This window comes from Rana temporaria, chromosome 1 (genome assembly GCF_905171775.1).
Source record: "Rana temporaria chromosome 1, aRanTem1.1, whole genome shotgun sequence".
Classification (NCBI taxonomy): Eukaryota; Metazoa; Chordata; class Amphibia; order Anura; family Ranidae; genus Rana; species Rana temporaria.
In genome coordinates, this window is record NC_053489.1 from 228,005,085 (window position 1) to 228,025,033 (window position 19,949).

A 19,949-nucleotide genomic window follows, 5' to 3' on the forward strand; every position below is an offset into this window, starting at 1 on the left:
GAGAGCGACTGAGCCCTGCCCCCACCCTCTCCTCATTGGCTCGCTGGCCATGATCGACAGTAGCGGAAGTCGGTGGCTCCCACTGCTCTTAACCAATGAACAGGGAGGAGCTTCTAGTCTTGTGCACATTGCTGGATCGAGATGGGGTTTAGATAAGTATTTTTTTTTGGGGGGGGGGGGGCGCTGCTGCACACAGAGGGTTTGAACCTTTACAACCACTTTAAGTTTAATCAATAATGTACTTGTGGGTTACTTTTAAAATGTAAATGCCGCTTCAGTAAAAAAGTGGATGGTTCACTGATAACCCCTGTGTGAAGGATGTCAGTGTAAATCTCCCTGCTTGGTTCATGTGTCACAAGCTATTGACATGTTAATGACCCTTCCTCAGCCAGCTCCCTAGTTCAAATGGTAATTGATTTATTGTGTGTGGGAAGGAGACCGGCCTTACTGTTTACAATGATTAGATAAGGGGCTCATGTTAATTATTCTGATTGCTTCATTGTGGTCAGGCTGTTACACCTAGTAATTAACTCCAGTGATGTCTTTATCTAAAGAAACATGTCTGCATGGTCGGCTCCGACTTGTCTCCTATAATCTGTATGGGAAACCCCACTGTGTGAGGGGGCGTTCCTAACAGGCTGTAACCACATATAAGCTGAGTTTTTGTGTCAATAAAGTGTCTTGTTCCAGCAGTAAGCTTGTCTCATGTGTGGCTTTCTGGGCGATTCCAGGGATATCCCTCCTCGTGGAATATTGGGGTGATTGTCGTTATGGGAAGAAGGGAACGTTGACGGGGATATCATACCGATACCGTCACACCCTGTCTTCATAGGATTAGAACGGCATCCATTTCTTATGGGATTGGGTGGTGCCAGTCAGTGCCTCATCACTGCCACCTATGAATGCCACCTATTAGTGCCAATTCTCAGTGCTGTCCTATCGGTGCCCACCAGTGCAGCCTCATCAGTGTACACCAATGAAGGAGAAAAATTACCCGTTTGCAAAATGTTACAACAAAATATAAATCTGTTTTGTATTTTATTTTTAATTTATTTTTTTTATTCAGGCTGTTTTATTTTTTTAAATAAAAACCGCAGAGGTGATCAAATACCACCAAAAAGCTGTATTTGTGGGGGGGGGAAATGATAAAAATTCCATTTGGGTTCCGCGCAATTGTCGCTCAAAGAGCGAGGGCGCTGAAAATTGGTCTGAGCAGGAGGGTTTAAGTGCCCAGTAAGCAAGTGGTTAATGTGTAACCTTGGTGAGTAGATGTTTCCTTGAAATGCTGTGTAATAAACTGTTCTTCTGCATCAATGGTACTATGTTCTAAACAGATATCAAGAAAGTGCCTCACTGGGCACATAAATAGATAAAACTCAAGGCAGAGTACACAGTTGAATTTTGCACCTACCAAAGCAGTTGGTGGCTCGAAATTTCAGACAATTCCCGATGAATCATTGTTGGCTGAGCTGTGGGTGGCCCTATTGTCACCACTGGGTCCAACAAACTTTTATCTGAATATTATAGGAGTAAAAAAATAATAATCTTAAACAGTTACCGCAGTCAGTCAGATGCAGTTACTGTTGGGGTGTTCTCACAGCAGTGGTAGCCGCGTCTGTCAGAGTACAATAGCTAGCAGGGGAGAGTCCTACATTCATGCTGTTTAGCCTGGATGGAGGGGATCCATTGATTTCTCTTGTTCAGCCTATCTCAAGATTGTTTCCAGTTTTTTAAACCTTCCAGCACTGTCACTCATCTGAACTCATCATTATTTTGTTTAATAACCAGGGCCTGAAAATGCTGGCTGCAGTTTACAGCAACCTTATCTGTAATCATATCATCTTTAGGATGACACTTTGTGATAATATACGAAACAATGCGCATCTAATAAGTTTTATTTTTATCTGCTGTCAGACGTTGGTATATTTTACTAAGAATGACTCCGTATGTTACCATTGAGGCTGTGATTAGCAGAGGCGACACAGTGACCACAGGAAATCTAGCGTTTCCTAAAAGCGACTCTATAAAAAAAGGGCTCCCTGTAAAAGAAGAGAAGTGATGTTTACCTAGTTGGACATCTCTGCCTCTGATCTTTGCTGTCCAGCAGAGTGGGGACCAGGCATCTTACACACCCACCAATTACTACTCTTCTCTTTTATACGACAACGATGGAAAATGCAGCATATAAACAAGCTTTGATCTTCTGCCAAATGCCTACAACTCTTAAAATGGTTCCAAACTCAAAATGTTTTATTTTTTTTTTTTTTACCCTTTTTAATGCCTTACATAAATAACAACCCCCCCCCCCCCAACTACATAATGTACCCATCCCCATTCCTAAACACTTGCCTGGCAAAGTCGCTGATCCAGCACTGTCCCAGGTGTAGCACCGATCTTCTCACTTCCTGGGCAGACATGAGATTCTCAGAGCAGTGGGAACCAGATGCTTCTGTCAGGCAAACTTCTGTGAGAAGAGAACGAGGATGCACACAGCCTGGCTCAAGGGTGTGCCCACTTGGGTTCTCCCTTGGCACCTGGTAGAATGAGGCTCACAGTGCCAGCTGGGAACTAAAAAAAGAGGAGGTATGGGGCTGCTCTGTGCAGTATCATTGCATCAGTGCCTACCGCTTCAACATGCTTTTTTGATGCTTTGATTTTTTTAAAGCTTCAATGATGCTTGGCAGATGGTGTGTGTGTGTGTGTGTGTGTGTGTGTGTGTGTGTGTGTGTGTGTGTGTGTGTGTGTGTGTGTGTGTGTGTGTGTGTTGCGATGTCATTTCTGCAATTTCTCCAAAGCTAAAGCTAAATAAAAGCCTCTCAAAGGCTTCAGGCGCTGCTATCGTGCTTTGGCATTGACTTTGATGGCTGCTTTGAAGATGTTTTCAAGCACCACTAAAGCGACCTGAGGTATAATTTTTAAAGCAAAGTAAACGCAAGGTGTAAAGAGGACTGCAAGCTGACCATTTTATTTAGTGACAAGGGCTTTGGCTGGCGTTCAGAGAGCTTTTAAAAAAAGCATGTCCGAAGCCCTTACAGATTTTCACTTTAGAGTTTCCTTTGGATTATGGGCCTAAAACTATTGCTCTGATTCTGATTTTCATTCCAATACCTCACATGGTGTAATGGCAGTTTTACATACATGGGGACCTATGAATTAGAACAAAAAATAAGTGAAAAAAAATGGTTATTAAATATCACTCAAAGAAAATGCCACCTGTCTCCTAAAATGGTCATAGCACTGAAAAATGTCCAGTTATTAAATGGTTATATACACATTCTAAAGTGTATCTTTTGGCCAAAACTTTTTTGTTTTTATTTCAAACAGGGTTGGGGAAGAATTTGGAACCCTTGTCAAATGTTACTGCTGTCTAGGGCTCTGTTATGCTGGCCATACACATATAGGCTGAAAGGGAAAAATCTAAAAGATTGCTACACATGTTATACAGTGCGGATGGACAAATCTCCTCCTGCTCATACTGTTTGGACAGCTGGCCCTATTCGGCTGTCAAAATACCTGAACAGTGAGTGCATGCATCTAATTTGGATTCAAGTGCTTTTCAGCCAACAATTTTCTGCCCAGAATGTTTGATTTTTCAAGTGAGAGTTGTGGGGCAGTTGGTGGCAGATAGGGTAACCCACTGAGAGAATACCAGTCCTGATGAAACGGCTGAAATTTGCTCCATTTATCAGCAGCTTAATAGAAATACCGGGATCGAACAGCAGCATGATGTCAGCACTAGTAGTTCCTCCCCCAATGCTGTTTAATCAACCCCAGCTCCTCCTCCATGCTGTTCCATCCCAGGTTGGCAGCTGCTTCACATGTGAGATTTCAAGGGAATGAATAAGCACTGAGACAGTGTGAAACGCGTAGGCTATTTTCCTGACGCATCTTCATGGCAGCACACACTGGGTTGTGACTCCGCCCCCACAACCTGACAGGATTGGTTAGCTATAAATTCGAAGAGGAGACACCCGGCATCATTCTCTTTTTTTTTTTTTTATCCTCACCTGACAAGGACGTGGACGTACAGCTTGCCTCCTACCGCTATCTCCCCAGCAGGTTCAGCCTCTCCTGTTTGGAAGTCCCCCTGTACATTCTCTAATAGAGCTATATGGGGGGGATCCCCGCTCTGGTGGTCTCAGGGGCTAAATCCCGGCAAAATTCCTGGCGTCACACAAGCTCTAAATGAGCTTAGAAGTCTGGCAGTGGGTCTCCCTCTTTTTCAGGTATTTGTGCCTAGCCTTCTTCCTGTATGCCTTTTCATTATCTATATGCCCTGTATGTGTGCCTTCAATGCATTATATGGATGCTTACAGCTCGTTTTTAAACATTGCTACCTTTTTCCCTCGGAGGCTTGCTGGGCTGTGTTGTCCCATGCTTCCCCTCCGCTCTCAGCGCTTCTCGTCTGCTCTGTGCATGAGCGCAGCGCTCTGATGATGCGGCAGTCTCCAACTCGCCCTCATCCAAAATGGCGACGGGACGCGTGCGGCGCTACTGCGCATGCGCGATTACGTCATCAGCGCCACGACGGCGGCGCCAAATTTGAAAAGTGCCTTTTTTTGTTTTTTTCCCTTTCCCAAGCTGCTGCTCTGCCATTTTTCCTGCAAATTTCTCCTCAAGGTACCTAGCTCTTCTCCTCTGCCAGGCTCACCTCATCTTATCCTTTCTACCCTTTTTTAACCATTCTTTTGCTTCTCCAGCTGCCCATATCTGCTGCTGTCTTCTCCATGGAGCCCACTGCCCTAGCAGACCACTACCAACAAACGAGGTATGGAGGCCATCATTTGACGGGTAAGTACTGAAGAGAAAAAAGAGAGCCGGCCACTGAACACTGCTTTGTTTTGCAGTCCCACCAGGCCCAGAGATGCAAGCCCACGACGCAGGGAGAGATCCAGGCATGTATCAAGCAGGAGGTCTCACAAGAGTCGGTCAAGATCATCCTCCCGTTACCACCGATCAAGGCATAGCCGATCACTCCACAGCCGTTCCCGTCGAAGCCGGTCCCACCGCAGACGGTCTCCATCATCGCACCGTGAACGTTATCATGCCCGTCCTGCAGCAAACGCCTGCTGGGTATGCGGTGCTACTGCAATGCCAGGGAAGCTAGCCTGTCACTCTTGCTTTAATGAAGCAACGAAGGAAAGGGAGATGGATGTTAGAGTCGCTTCTGACCGTCCTAGAGAGCCGGCACAGGAAGCAGCCTGGGCCGTGGCCCCGCTAGCCTGCGATGACCCCACTCCGGGCACCTCTTCGGCCTTTAGTCCGTATGCCCAGCTAACAGGAACCCTTCCCGATCTTGAGGAACAGGAGATGTCAGGGTTCGATTTTAGCTTGGTCGAACCCTTTGCACGCTCTGTCAAGGATGCCATTGGCTGGGAAGAACCTGTAGCGGATCCCCCGAAGGTGTGGAAATACTTTCCAGAATTAAGGAGGGACCCCGAGCTGTTCCCCTTCATTGAGGAATTGGAGGACCTCATCAAAGACGAGTGGGAAAAACCAGACAAGCGGCCTGGTCTGTCCAATAAACTAGCTAAGTTATACCCTCTAAAGGAGTCTAAGGTTTCCTCCCTCATCAACGCTCCCATCGTTGATTCATCCCTAATGCGACTTGCCAGGCATGTCACGCTGCCTATAGAAGACGCGGTCTCATTCCGAGATGTCCTCGATCGCAAGATTGATTTGGAGCTAAAGAAGGCATACTCTACGGCAGGGGGAGCATGCAGACCAGCCATTACCACGGCGGCTGTCGCCAGAGCCATTTCCACATGGGCAGCCAATGCTGAGAAGGCCCTCCTGGAAGGTACCGATCAGGGGGAGGTGATATCCACTTTACAGGAAATCAGACTGGCTGGCGACTTTGTGGCAGGGGCTTCGGTAGATGCCATTCGCTCCTCTGCTAGATCCATGTTAGCCTCAGTGATGGCCCGCAGAGCCTTATGGCTGAAGCCCTGGGTCGCCGATACAGCATCGAAGTCAAATTGGTGCAAGATACCATACGATGGCACAAACCTGTTCGGCGCTAAGTTGGACTCGGCGATCTCTAAGGTCACTGGAGGAAAATCGGGGCTCATTCCCTCGGACAGAAGGCCCAAGCCTCAGAGGAATCCTACCTTCAGGCGTAATCTGCCTGAGAGATACAGGGAGGCCAGAACCTATCGCCCCGGCAGGGAGTTTAGGAGAGATTGGAGAACTACTCTCCCTCCCTTTGCAAAGGCCCAGAAGACCAAGGCCATTACCGCGGGGGACCAACCAAAGTCTTTTTGAAGCTTTGCCTGCCCACCCAGCTCAGGTGGGCGCCAGGCTCAGGGCTTTTGCACAAGTTTGGTCAGAGCACATAAAGGACCCATGGACTCTTTCCACGATCGATCAGGGTCACAAGTGGAATTTTATGGGGGCATTGCCTCACACCGTCTTCCAACCCACCAAGATTCCATCTTCTCCGGACAAAAGGAAGCTTCTCGTCCAATATGTTTCAGAGCTGATTCTAAAGGGAGCAGTCATAGAAGTTCCTTCGCACCAAAGAGGCAGGGGATTTTATTCCCACTCTATTTTTGGTCCGAAAAAAGTCAGGGGACCTTCGGCCCGTTCTGGACCTCAAGCGACTCAACAGGAGTATTCAGATTGAAGACTTTCCATCTTGAAAGCTTCTATCTATTCTTCTGGCAGTGAATCTAGGGGATTGGATGCTGTCGGTGGATCTTTCCGACGCCTACCTCCATGTGCCAATTCATCCTGCGTTCCAGAAGTTTCTACGCTTCTCCATCAGCCAACAGCACTTCCAATTACGATGCCTACCGTTCGGCATCTCTTCGGCACCCGGGACATTCACAAAGGTCCTCCTACCTCTCATAGCACTCCTCAGGGAAAAGGGACTTCGCGTGCATCACTACCTGGACGACATCCTGCTTTTAGCAGCGAGTCAGGAGACTCTGCTCCTCCAGCGGGAGATCCTGATCTCTGCCCTTCAGGGTTTAGGCTGGCTGATCAATTGGCGGAAGAGCAGCCTTCAACCTTCACAAGTGATGATATTCCTGGGGGCAGAATTGGACACAAAACGGAACAGGGTACAGCTTCCCCTAGAGAAGGTGGAACCTCTAGTTCAGAAGGTACGGAACCTACTGTCCTCCAAGCTCGTGTCAGCCAGAACCTGCCTCAGCATACTGGGCTCGATGTCTTCAACCATTCCCATGATACAGTGGTCCCAATGGAACATGAGAGCCTTCCAGAATATCTTTTTGAAACAATGGGACGGAGCTTCAATGCACCAACGCATCAGGATTCCCAGCCGAGTGAAACACGCTCTTCTGTGGTGGACTTATCCTTCCAACCTCAGGAGATCCAGACCTATAGCTCCTCCGAGCCCGGAAATCGTGACATCAGATGCCAGCGAGAAGGGCTGGGGGGCCCACTACCAGGACCAGACAGCCCAGGGACCGTGGCTCTTCCCTGCTCGGGGCACAGTTTCAAACATACTGGAGCTCCGAGCTGCGTTTCAGGCCCTCTTAGCCTTCGCGCCTCTGCTACAGGGGAAGTCCGTTTTAATCCGGATGGACAATAGAGTAGCGGTAGCTTATGTCCAGAGACAGGGCGGTACCCGACGCCACACTCTACTAGAAGTGGTTCACCCCATAATGGAATGGGCACAGGCTCACCTATTAGACCTGAGAGCAGTTTACGTTCCAGCGGCACAGAACACGCTAGCCGACTTCTTGAGCAGGGAACTTCGTTCAAACGAGTGGTCCCTAAACCTACAGGAGTTTTCCATTCTGACGAAGGCATGGGGGACTCCAGAGATCGACCTAGCGGCAACACCAGTAAATGCCAAATGTCCAAGGTTCCTTTCCAGAGTACCCTTTCCGACAGCAGAAGGGACAGATTGCCTTCTTCATCCATGGGACTTCAATCTGGGGTACATCTTTCCCCCAACTCCCTTGATAGCAAGGTTCCTATCCCGGCTCCGAAGGTCATCGGCCACAGTGATCGCAATAATACCATTCTGGCCAAGGAGACCGTGGTTCACGACTCTCCTGCAGCTCAATACCCGACCTCCAATCCACCTACCGGTCTCGGCAGACCTCCTTCACCAAGGTCAGCTCCTCCATCCGTCTCCGGACAGACTCCACTTGACAGCCTGGAGGTTGAGAGGGCTAGGCTTAGAGAACAAGGATGTTCCCAGGCAGTTATAGCAACCTTAATGCAGGCCAGGAAGATCACCACAAACACGGTCTACACCAGAGTTTGGGAAAGATTTGCCCACTTGGCACAACTCAAAGGTTGGAATCACACCTCTCCGGATCCTTACCAAATAATAGAATTCCTGCAAACAGGAATTGACAAAGGCCTGAGCTCAAGCACCCTGAAAGTACAAATCTCCGCTCTGTCTGCCAAAACGGGCACTAGATGGGCCCTACACCCGTTGATAATACAGTTCATGAAGGCATGTATTAAGATTAGGCCGCCCAGAAAACCATCCTTTCCGGCTTGGGATCTTTCAGTAGTTCTGGAGGCGCTGTCCAATCCTCCCTTCTTCCCACTCAACTCAATCTCCTTATGGGACCTGACCCTGAAATTGACCTTCCTCATTGCCATTGCTTCGGCTAGGAGAGTGTCGGAGTTGCAAGCTCTCATGTCGAAAGAGCCATACTTGGTTTTCCTGCCCGACAGGGTGATACTAAGGCCTTTGGATCGCTTCCTTCCCAAGGTTACTTCGGCCTTCCATTACGGCCAGGACATCGTCTTGCCATGTCTTTCTAACGAAGATGGTGAACCGCATGCCTTGGACATTAAGTCTGCAATTTCTAACTACCTGTCGGCCACTATCCACCTTCGGTCAACGGACGCCCTCCTGATTATACCTCACGGAGCCAGACGAGGTCAGGCAGCCTCCTCTCGAACCATCGCCTCTTGGCTAGTTAAAGCGATCGGGAAAGCATATTCCACTCAATAGCTGGAGATCCCAGAGGGCATCAAAGCGCATTCAACCAGGGCAGTGGCTACCTCTTGGGCAGCATATTGTGGAGTTTCTTCAGAGACCATCTGCAGAGCAGCAACCTGGTCCTCCAGGCATACCTTCATCACCCACTATAGGGTGGACGCCGCTCTGTTGGCAACTTCCGAGTTTGGCAGATCTATCTTCAGGGCCAATTCTTCGGCTCTATAAGAAAATAAAAAACTTTTTGCATTGAACCCGCCTGACTAGCGTGTTATTTCCCAGTGTGTGCTGCCATGGATGCGTCAGGAAAACGGAAAATTGTATACTCACCTTTCTGTAATTTTCCTTTCCTGACGCATCTTCATGGCAGCACACAGCTGCCCACCCTGTTGTTCAATGATGATGATATTTACGGAGAATGATGCCGGGTGTCTCCTCTTCGAATTTATAGCTAACCAATCCTGTCAGGTTGTGGGGGCGGAGTCACAACCCAGTGTGTGCTGCCATGAAGATGCGTCAGGAAAGGAAAATTACGGAAAGGGGAGTATACAATTTTCCGTTTTCCCTTTTTTGCTGCTTTTCTGTGGTGCATTTTCTATTGATTTTACAAATAAAGACAACTCAAGAGTTTTTTTGGGAGTGCGGCTGTCCATCCTTTTGAAGTTTCTACCATTTGCCTAGTGCATTGCCGGCACCCTCAGTTTCCTGAGAGGTTCCTGATCGCTCAGCAGACCCACCTGGAGCGGTGACTCCCTTTCCCTGAGATTTCTATATATTGTATGAATTTACATTAAATACTACACCATGAAAGCATCTCTTGGGCTCCTGGTGAGTTTTTTTTTTTTTTTTTTGCTGCAGCTTTGACCCAGTGAGGAGTGTTTCCCTGGAGTGGATATTGAGTGGGATCTGCTTGCCTGCATTTTGGATATTTGTCTTAAGGACACAGCCGTGAATGCTGCTGTAAGGGCAGCCATTCTATCTGGTGAGTGTTTACTCTATGGGGAGGTGATCGCTGATCTCTGAAAACTTTAAATGAAGGACTGTTTCTTCACGTGGGGAGGCTTTGGGTTTTCCTTCTTACCATTTCTTTACACTGGATTTTTTCACAGTACAAACTGTATTTTTATGTGTTTGATTTTCCAATAGCTACAGTCGGGTCCATAAATATTGGGACATCGACTCAATTCTCAGGCCTCATGTCCATGGACGTTTTTACAGCCACTTTTCTGAGCGTTTTTTGCAGCTTAAAAACGGCTCTCCATGTTAGCCTATGGTCTCATGCCCACCATGAAGTTTTTGAGCTGTAAATGGCTGAGCCGTTTTTAAGCTGCAAAAAAAAACCAGGACCAAGTCCGTTCTGAAGCTCCAGCATTAGAGCTGTAAGCCTCGTCCTGCGTTTCTTTCTCTATTCAAAATCAACGGTTCCCTATTGGAGCACATTGATTTGAATAGAGGTCGCACCAAAAGTCGGATTAAGATGATCCGACTTGCGGGCGACTGGTGTGCGGAGAATCTTGAAGGGGAACCCCGCGCAAATGAAATTTTTTTTTTTTTTTTTTTAGCGTGAGGTTTCCCCACAGGATGATACCAGACCCTTCGGTCTGGTATGGATTTTAAGGGGAACACATAGCCGAAAAAACGGCGTGGGGTTCCCCCGAAATCCATACCAGACCCTTATCCGAGCACACCGCACGTTAAAAACGCCGCTTTTTCCCTGGCGTCTTCACAGCCCGTTTTTTAAAAATGTCTGTGGACATGTAGCCTAATCTTTTTGGCTCTATACACCGCCTCAAAAACAGGAAAGCCAGATTAGAGTTTGCCAAACAACATCTAAAAAAGCCTTCACAGGTCTGGAACAACATCCTATGGACAGATGAGACCAAGATCAACTTGTACCAGAGTGATGGGAAGAGTATGGAGAAGGAAAGGAACTGCTCATGATCCAAAGCATACCACCTCATCAGTGAAGCATGGTGGTGGTAGGGTCATGGTGTGGGCATGTATGGCTGCCAATGGAACTGGTTCTCTTGTATTTATTGATGATGTGACTGCTGACAAAAGCAGCAGGATGAATTCTGAACTGTTTGGGAAATATTATCTGCTCATATTCAGCCAAATGCTTCAGAACTCATTGGACGGTGCTTCACAGTGCAGATGGGCAATGACCCGAAGCATACTGTGAAAGCAACCAAAGAGTTTTTTAAGGGAAAGAAGTGGAATGTTATGCAATGGCCAAGTCAATCACCTGACCTGAATCCGATTTGAGCACACGTTTCACTTACTGAAGACAAAACTGAAGGGAAAATGCCCCAAGAACAAGCAGGAACTGAAGACAGTTGCAGTAGAGGCCTGGCAGAGCATCACCAGGGATGAAACCCAGCGTCTGGTGATGTCTATGCGTTCCAGACTTCAGGCTGTAATTGACTGCAAAGGATTTGCTACCAAGTATTAAAAAGTGAAAGTTTGATTTATGATTGTTAATCTGTCCCATTACTTTTGGTCCCTTAAAAAGTGTGAGGCACATATACAAACTGTTGTAATTCCTACACCGTTCACCTGATTTGGATGTAAATACCCTCAAATTAAAGCTGAAAGTCTGCAGTTAAAGCACATCTTGTTCGGTTAATTTAATTTCAAATCCATTGTGGTGGTGTATAGAGCCAAAAAGACTAAAATTGTGTCCCAATATTTATGGACCTGACTGTACATGGTTTTATGATCACTCATTGTTCTATATTATTCACTGCATTTGAATCACATTGGTGCTGCACTTTATATGTTACTGATGGGCAGCACTGATTGGAACCACTGCTGGGCCTTGTTGGGGCTGCACTGATAATTGGAACGCTGTATTTTTAGGCAGCAGTGTGTAAGAGGCCTTAAATTAGTTTGTAGTGCTTGTAAAAATTGCCGTTATTTTTTTCCCTATATTTTGTGGTTCTACAGATTTGATACAGTAAGGTTACATTCACACCGGCGATTAAGGCCGGTGCAAATTGTAACGGCAGATCCTGATACGGCTCTCCGTGGCTAGATGCGCCCGATGGCCCTGTTCATCATAATAGACAGCCCACCAGTGACTGTGGCTCTTTGCGCAGCCAGAGAAAAGATGACTTGCAGTGATCACTGCCGGACACACACAACAAAGTGTACCAACACATGCATGCTCTTTAGGAAAGTGTATTTTATAGCATACAGGGAAGTGTTGATGTGGGCTAGCCTTAAATGATTTTTATTTGTCTCCATCCAGACCTATCATATGGCTCCGCCACCCTGGTGAATTGGCTTTCTCTTTTGGGGGTTAACGCTGAACTCGTGATAACCAGGAATATTTCGATGGGAAGAGTGATCAGAGATCAGTTTATCTAGTCACAAATCGGGATGCAGGAAAGTGACCTGTGAGTGGGCAGTGGAGGAGCAGCAGCAGACTGGGGGTCTTCTGATCTCCTGTGAACATGTTCCTTCTCGGCATAAGTGAATGCAAGACCCATAGTGGTTTCCTTTTCCACTCTGAGTGCTGCTGTACAGGACTAAAATCTAGTGAAATTCAAGTATTGTTATAAATTGCATTTAAAATGCATCTAATTCTTTTCAATTAAATGCATTCATTATTTTTAGTATGAAACTTGGGAGAGAGAATGATGGTAAAGGGTTTGGTAAATTGGATAATAGTCCATTTTGGTGGACAAGGATTTCGGGTTCACTAAAGCTACACATAGATTACTTGTGTTTTTTTTTTTGTTTTTTTTTTATTCAGCCAGCAGGCACCAGGTGGATAAAGGAATCCTCCTCCCTGTCCCATGTGTGTTCTGACAGTGAGACTCATCCGCTGTCGAAATACACAAATCCGTGGCTGCAGCCGCTGATCGACAAAAGTTTTTCAATATTTCCTTTGACAGATATCAATTCATTTGTGAACCTGTCGATTTTTCAATCCATCTCAGGCCAGTTTAAAGCGTTTGTTATCCAAAAAAAGAATAAATATTCTGTTCCTTTAAAGCATGAATAACAGCACAATGACTGTGCTGTGTCATTTGGCTGGCCCTTCCTATCATTAAAAATACCTGACTGATCCTACCTGGTGCAGCCCTCCCCTCTGTTAACTGACCACAGTTTATCATGGCTGCTGAGCCCTGACACCGTGGTCAGTTTGCGTGCCTCCATCATCCGTTGTCTCTCCTGTCGCCCTTCCCTCCCTGACTGCCTTTCAGATCATGTGAGTGCCCGCCCCTCCCCTACTGCTGCTAAAATATCTTTGTAATTTCCAGGCAATCCCCAGTGTTCGATAATGCTATGTGCCCAGTGTGTGCACTTTATTAAACAAATGCTGTTCTATACCCTATTTCATAGCGCCAATCGGCGCTCACATGACTGCCTGCTGCTCTCCTCCCTCCTGACTGACCTCAGCGGGGGATTTTCAGCCTCTCCCCGCTGTAGCTTTCAGATCAGGAGAGGGAACAGCGGGTGGCCACGTGAGTGGAGAGCGGCGCTCTGAAATGAAGTATAGAACAGCATTTTTTTTTAATAAAGTGCACACACTGGGCACATAGCATTATGGACCACTGGGGATTGCTTGGAAATTACAAAGTGAGTTTACAACCACTTTAAGACATGATCCTGTCCGCTTCTCTTTTGAGGATGGGGCACATACAGGGATATTTCTCCAAATCAAGGGAAAATTAGATAAAGTAGTAAATGCACTTTTTTTTTTTGACTGGTAATAAGGCTTACCTGTAGGTACAGTGAACATGTCTTAACCTCTTCCTTACCAGGCCATTGTGAAATGACGCCGGCAGGAACCCTCTCTCGATCCGGGTGGACGTCATATGACGTCCTTTGTTCCCGGTGATCTAGGGAGCGCACGCGTGTCTATGGATGCACACAGCCCAGCTTGGGTGTGAGCCTGCATATCTGTCCTCGCAGCACACAGCTTGCTATGGGACTACACTTTTTTTTTGTTTTATGTAGCTAAAGATTGGCCTTTAGTATCACTTTAATGACTCATGACTTTGAGTTGGATTACAGCTGAACTTGGATGTTTTGCGGTTAAAGCTATCTGGCTAACCGTTTTAATTCTTCTGGAAGGATAACTTCAGGCAATCATTCACAAAGAGAGAAAGTGCATTGTTGTTTGCCAATGTTTTGCTTCTAGTTGGTACATAATCAATGTTCCACTAGGCTTTAATTCCTATAGCAATAAAAAGAAGATTGCCTAATGCAACTTGTTCCTGTGTACATTAGACAGCAAACCACCTTTTGTACATATTGCCTGTGTTCCCCTATTTACAATTTGTCACCTTGTGCAGGTACTGCTGCAACTTGCAAATAAAGAGATGACAGCGCTGTCCAAATGTTTTGATGCTCAATTTTGTCAATCATGACTAGACTATTTTTCTTCTTTTGATCATCAAAAGGCAAAGCTTCAGAATACAGTTTCCTCCAATATGCAAGTCTTCCTCCTTTACACTCTGTGTATAGTTTAGTAAGCCCTGGTACTAGTTGAGATGGAGTTTTGTCCTGCCTCCAGTTTGCACATGCAGGGAAAGCAGCAGGTTCACTTTTTATAATACATTTGCTGTAAATGCAACACTAAAGTTGATATTTAAAAAAATAATCTATAAAATTAAATGATTATTCACTATATACGATCAAAAACCAAACATGCATATCCTAGTGGAAATAGTCCACAGACAAATAATAAATTAATAGTATAAGTATTTCCACCACTAAATCATGAGCAATAACTTCAGAGTAGTAAAAACAATAAATTGCTTCCAGCCCCTCTAACCCGCATCCAAAAAATTGAGTAATAACCAACTTTACCATCAAATTCGGTGTGCATAGAGAAAAATACCATGTGATTTTTATTTATTTTATATATATATATTTTATTTATATATATATATATATATATATATATATATATATATATATATATTTATATATATATATATATATATATATATATATATATATATATATATATATATATATATATATATATATATATATATATATATATATATATATATATATATATATATATATATATATATATATATATATATATATATATATATATATATATATTTTTAATATATTATGGGTACCAATGGATAATCGGATCATGAATGAAACAACACAGGAACAATCGAACCTCTAATAAACCTTTTAAATGCATAAACTTCATATAAATAAATGAATAACCGTAAATGATAAAATCGTATATAAACACCCCTCAGGGATATAATCGTATATAAACACCCCACCAGGGAATTGAAGTATAAAATCTTCTAATCTGAGCTATAGTGCAAGTAAGGATGGACACACGATGACGTCATGTATTGGTGCCGCCAGAAGTCTTGCCTCTTGGTACACCCAGTTGATCTGATGTGAATGGGCTCTCTAGTCCTTTTTATTTTGTGAGAAGTTTTCTATTGGTTTTATCTTTTAATAAACATTGTGACTCCTCATTGTTTTCCTTAGGTCCCTCTCCATTCGAGAGAGGGACCTAAGGTGACAAGTAACAACCAAGGCGGCTACTGGAGCTACCTCGGAGTGATTTGCGTTTGTTGACCTGAAGGTGGTGGAGACACAGTGGTGGTACGCTTGTGTTATAAATATAATGTTAAATGGATAATGAGGGATTATTTCACTGAAGAAATTATAGGAATTGGTTGGGACTGATTTGAAGGGACTTATGTATCACTTTACTTTGCATTATAACTCCGATTATTGAAGTTTATGCACTTTAAAGGTGTATTAGGGGATTGATTTTTCCTGTTGGGTTTAAATCCCTGCGGAGTGTTTGTTCATGATCGATTATCCATTGTTACATTGAATCACATAGTACTTTTCTATATGCACACCAAATTTGATGGTAAAGTCGGTTATTACTTTTTTTTGTTTTTTAATGTTTGAGGGGCTGGAGGTCCACAGAGACAGGTTTTTTACCTTTTCTCCTGTGTACACTTGACTATATACTCAATGCATAAGTTTTTTTCACAACCTCCATTGTAAGGCCCCTTTGACTTCAGCAGACTGATTGGGTCCGCCCCTCCGTCTGTTTTTCAGGCAGACCTGATCGGACCACCTATTGTTCTCTATGGGGAATTGGTTGTAAACGGACATGTGCCTGTTTACTACTGCCTGCATCCTATCCGGTCTGCCAAAAACAGACGAATGGGCATTCGTTATCCATCCCGCTAGTGTATCGGATGGCAGTCATATGGAAACCGAACAATCGGTCCTTTTGCATCCGACCGCCCCATGGAGAGAGCGGGCATGGACCTGTCTGCTCAGCAGAGATCAGTGGACAGATCCCCCGCAGAGCTGACGGATCCTCTTGACACTCAGTCCACCCTGTGTGAAAGAGGCCTAAGGCAGCCACCAGAAAGCTGCTACTTTTACTTTGGGACTGAAGTATAAGGATAAAGAAAACTGGTATACATGAACAATATTCCTACTTTAAGGAGTAGTATGTTTGTAGTTGGGTCAGAGGTAAGTGAGTCAGCCAGGGAGTCAGCCAGTAAAGCAGTGCCTGAATATTTAGCACTAATTTAAAAATAATAATTTAAAGATGATCCCTTATATCTGTACAAATATTAAGCTCGGTTAGCAGAAAGTTTGTTGTGTTTAATCCAATCGGACGCCTGATCTCCATGATTGCATTGAACTCATTCTCATGTACGGAATGTAACAGGAGAAACGTGCCTCTGGTATGCTACAATCTTTTTTCGCGCCTCAATTAAATGACATTCTCTTGTTCAAACTACACTGTATATACACATATTGACCATTCATTTATATGTGGGGGAAGGTAAATCTTTTATTTGACCTTGTGGCCAGTGCTGAATTGGCAGATTTCACAGTATTTTTCTCCTTTTTATTTATAAAAGCCCCAACATCTGCTTTTGTTGAATATTTTTTCATCTCTATTTAGGCACATGTACTAAAACGGCTGGAAGCAATATCCGTAGAAATGATTTCAGTCTGAAGATTGTCCATGCCTTATAGTATGTGTCGTGTAGAAGAAATGTCCATATGACGTGCAGGTGCAGGTTTTGGCCCGGAGCTGCTTTCCCATCCAGTGTAGTGTGCAGCGAACATAAAAATGCACACATCAGCAAGGAACATGAAAGAGATTGTTAGAACGTCACAGTGGCCATGTGGCAGAAACTCGTGTCAGTGGATACTTTACAAAGTTTTTGTTTTTTTCATTCTGAGTTGAGTTCGAAATGATTGGATGTGTAGAGAAAGAAGTGGCTTGTAGCCCGTCTTTGAAGCCACTTGGAGAGCGGCCAAGTAGACTGAGAGAATATGCAGACTGTTAGACTTGTCCACAGTTGCTAATCATGGAATCCTTTTAATTACACACCACAATTGTTATGGGACTTGATTCAGTAAAGGCTTATAGAGACAGGGATGTAATGGTAGTGAGACAATCTTTTCATTTTAAATGGAAAAGATTACTTGTATATGCAACAGCATGATAAAAACAGCCTGTTTTCTTGTTCCTTGCCTAAGACCCCTTTCACACTGAAGCATTTTTACAGCATTTTAGCGTTAAAAATAACGCTATTAAAACGCTCTCCATGCATCTCAATGGACCCTGCGAGCAGCATCTTTTGGACGCTGAAAAAACGCTCCAAAAGCGCCCCTCTCCATTGAAATGAATTGAAAGCGCTGTAAAAACGCCTTGCCCTTTCACACTGAGGCACTGCAAAAACACCCCAAAAACGAGAGGTACTTTACCAGTGTTTTTCGGGTGCTGGCAGTGTGAAAGGGCTCTGAAATGACTCAAGCTTTCACATTGGGATTGCAGATGAGGCTTCGCCTGAATAATGCCCCAGTGTGAAAGGGGCCTAAAGTGAACTAGTGGCCAGGCTAAGAACATATAGGTAGATTCACAAAGAGTTAGGCCGGCTTATCTACAGATAAGTCGACCTAACTCTGAATCTAAGCCGACCTATGTTTAAGTGTATTCTCATTGTCCTATCTTAGATTGCAATGTTTTGGCTGACCACTAGGTGGCGCTTCCATTGCGGCCGGCGTAGATTATGTATATGAGGGGATACGCCGATTCACGAACGTACGGCAGGCCTACGCTGTTGAATTACGTCGTTTCCGTAAGGGATAGGCCGCTTTAAGTTAGAGCTATGCTCTAGTGGACTAGCCAATGTTAAGTATGGCCGCCCTTCCCGCCGCGAAATTCGAAATTTTAACGTCGTTTGCGTAAGGCGTACTTAGCCGCAATGCGCCCTGGGAAATGTAGGCGCCCGGCGCATGCACAGTAAGAAATAACGTCAAATGTGAGGTCAAGCCTAATTAGCATTAAACACGCCCCCCCCAACCCATTTGAATTAGGCGCCCTTACGCCCGTCGTGTTTACACTACGCTGCCCTAAGTTAGGAGGTAAGTGCTTTCTGAATCATGTAATTTCCTCTCTTACTTAAGGCGGCGTAGTGTAAACACGCTAGGCTACGCCGACCTTAACTTTAGGCGCCCCTACGTGAATCTACCTAATATTCTGTAACCAGAGCTAAAGTCTGCTGTATTTGCCTCGCCTCCAGCAATGCAAGCTCCCTTACCGACACTTCCATCTTTGCCTGGTCTCCAACCAGGTTTGTTATCCGTGATTTTTGACTGGCTGCTAAAGAATGATGGATCTCATGCAGTGGAGTTAATATATCTTGGCACAAAGACATGCTGAGGTTGCTACCATGCACAGCACAGAGAACCATCTTTTACTAAACCCACACCAGTAAAATCGCTCTGTATATGCGGTAAAGCATGTGTTGGATCCTAAGGGGTTAATCCTCTACATTGTGTGAAAAGGCAGTTTGATCCTGTCTTCTGTTTCTTTTTTTTCTTCCATTTTCCCCAATCCATCTCCCGATAGAACAAAGTCTTGGGGGGCATAATGCACATGCTCAGTTTAGTGTGTATTGCTAGAGAGGGGTTTTATTTTTTGTCTTTTTGATCAGCATGTGATCCACACAGGGCCAATTGGCACTGTCCAGATAGAGGTTCAGAGGAGAATGAAAACTCCTCCTACAAGCCTAAAGTGTTACTAAACCCAGGAGCCTGCATTTACCATATCTGGTCTCCCACAGTACACAGAACATGGAAATTAAATCATTTTAGTAAATATAAACTGCTAAATACCTTTTCTCATCAGCAGTATAGAGCAGTCTTGTGACTTCTATCAGTGTCTGGTTACAGCTTGTAGGAGTTTTTTTTTATACTGCACTGGCTTTTCTATCAGAATGCAGGACTCCCTGACTCTCTGTCTGGACAGTGTGATTGGTTCTGTGCTAATCCCATGCAGTCTCCCAAGAAAAGAGAAAAAAACAGTCTAGCAATACACATCAAACTGAGCATGTGCAGACTGACTCCACTAACTCTGTCTTATGCGGATATTTTTTGAGGACAATCAAGAAGAGGAGGATCTATACAGGATCAAAACATCCCCGTTACACAATGCAGGATAGAATTTGTATGCATTTCTAGACTCTAAATATTTAATTGCTGCTGTTATTGAATGTCTGTTATTTTATTGGCTTATATAGTGGACAGGCAGAAAATGTAGGTTGAAATCTGCTGGTAGCATACCTTAAGGTCAAGGTGGGCTCTTTTGAAAGGCAGGATCAGAGCTGGCAAGTCCTTCTCTTCGCTGGACTGAATCCATGAAAAGTAAAATGTGAAGGTGTTTTTCTGAAAATGTCACCCACCTCCTATTTCCATTACTTTTACTTGCTTCAAGATAAGCAGCTCTTTCTAAACTGAGTGTCTGCAGACTGGTACATCGGGCACTGGTCTGAGAGTGTAAATCTTGTCCAATCAATGAGTCTAGACACCTTGGGCCAAATTCTCAAAAAGTCTGCGTAACTTAACTTTCAGCAGTTAAGTTACACTGACTTAAAATTTCTACCTAAGTGCCTGATCGTCAAAGCACTTAGGTAGAAATTACACGCTGTGTAACTTAAGTGCCGCCGTCGTAAGGCGGTCCTCCTCT

The 19,949-nt window shown here is 44.7% G+C and overlaps 1 protein-coding gene across 5 annotated transcripts in view; it reads left to right on the plus strand.

Annotated features, from left to right (window-relative positions):
• TPST2 (tyrosylprotein sulfotransferase 2) overlaps positions 1-19,949 on the plus strand; it is a 76,583-nt gene that overhangs the window by 17,448 nt on the left and 39,186 nt on the right. Inside the window, exon 1 of one of the 5 annotated variants that reach the window (XM_040351157.1) lies at positions 9,857-9,914. The exons of the other annotated variants lie outside the window; for them this stretch is intronic. The gene's annotated coding sequence lies outside the window, so the exon portion shown is untranslated. Of the gene's footprint in view, positions 1-9,856; positions 9,915-19,949 lie in introns of those variants that run through there. 5 annotated transcript variants of the gene reach the window in all.